Source organism: Trichechus manatus, unplaced genomic scaffold (assembly GCF_000243295.1).
Source record: "Trichechus manatus latirostris isolate Lorelei unplaced genomic scaffold, TriManLat1.0 scaffold00039, whole genome shotgun sequence".
In the NCBI taxonomy this organism is placed as follows: domain Eukaryota; kingdom Metazoa; phylum Chordata; class Mammalia; order Sirenia; family Trichechidae; genus Trichechus; species Trichechus manatus.
Window position 1 is genome coordinate 16,856,553 of NW_004443975.1, and position 1,775 is coordinate 16,858,327.

Consider the following 1,775-nt stretch of genomic DNA (forward strand, 5'->3'; position numbering starts at 1 on the left):
TGTCACTCCAGAAAATTCTGAATCAGTGGTCTAGGGTAGGGTTCAGAAATGTGTATGGGTACCCCAGATGATTATGATGAAATTCCTATTTGAGAACCCCCAAGTAGTGAAAAGATCATGACTTTGAAGTCATATCCCTCTAGCTTCAAATCTCTGCTCTGCAATTTATTAGCTAGTTGTGCAATCTTGGGCAAATTACTTATCCTCTATGAGCCTGTTTCCTTTTCTGTAAAATGGGAACAAATATTTCACGAATGAATAAATGGATCAGAGGCCCTTGAAGGGATATTAGATAAATGAGATAGCACAAGTCACGGAACTAGCACAAGGCCTGGAACATAAGCGATTTTTCCCAAACCAAAACAAATCCACTGCTCTTGAGTCAATTCTGACTCATAGAGACCCTATAGGACAGAGTAGAGCTTCCCCATAGGGTTCCCAAGGCTGTAAATCTTTATGGAAGCAGACTGCCACATCTTTCTCCAGTGGAACTGCTGGTGGGTTTGAACCACCAACCTTTCGGTTAGCAACCAAATGCTTTAAACACTGCGCCACCAGGGCTTCTTAAGAGGAATTTAAGAGATGCATTTAACAAATAAGCAGAGGTATATCCTGTCTACATTTGCAGATTTCTTGATTTGGCAAAGACTGTTTACTGGGGCTTCATCCAGTCTTGAATTATTTAATCTCTGTATTTGGAGAAGATAGGGGTTAGCTGAGACTGGCAGGTTATTTTATTGTTGTTATTGACCTTGGCCAGAGCTTTGATGCTGTTAGCTCTTTGGCATAATGTCCTAAGTTTATGTGATGGGTACATTTGGATATAAATAAGTAAGTGGTATGTTGCTGGGGGATTAATCAGCAATCACATTTGAAATGACCCCATGTTCTCTTGACTCACTCATTGTGTCACTTCAAAAGATTCCTCGGAGGGTTTGGGGAGACAGAAAAACAAAATCATGCACCCACTTACAAAGGAATGCCACAGTGTATAATGCTCATAGGTAGCTACTGCATAAAAACTGAGGTTTTCCTAGGGTTCATTTTTACAGAATAATTGGGGTGTTTTTTTCCCAGCGTCAAGTAATTCATCCATAAATTCACGTTGATGCTTCTCTGACACAGTCGATGACAGGGACCATTCTTCCATGTGCATTCAATTTTATCTCAATACTGGTGCATGCTGTTTATGTGACAATTTCAGACACTGCTTTGCAAAACGTTTGCCATTGTATAATGGACTGTTGTTTATCTCTTGTATCATGATTTAACATTTACTTGTTTATAATCCAACTCCTCAAAAACTCCTTGATATATGAGCAAGTGTCATGTTCTTTATTTCTTTATGGCTTTCATGAGACCTGGAGCCCTGACTTCAATATGAGAAAAATGTAATAAATCTTTATCGTTTGAGTGATTGGCTTGCCAGATATAATAGCATGCCTCTTTTAATCCATGTAATCAAGCAAAGGAACATTAGCTAGAAAATTATAGAAAGTGCTACATATACCCCAGAACCACACCCATGCTGAGTTAGCCCTCCAGGTATCCCTTCTCTTCTGCCCAACTTATTGCCATTAACACTCCTTTAAGAACAACTGGTAGGTGGGACCAAGACGACAGAGGAGTTAGACGCTTCTGATGCACCCTCTTACAACAATGATCTGAAAAAACAAGTGAATCAATTATATATGGCAATCTGGGAGCCCTGAACCTCAAAGGCAGAGCTGAGGAACTGGACTGAGTGGCAGGGGGAGGGAGAGACGTTCAGAAGC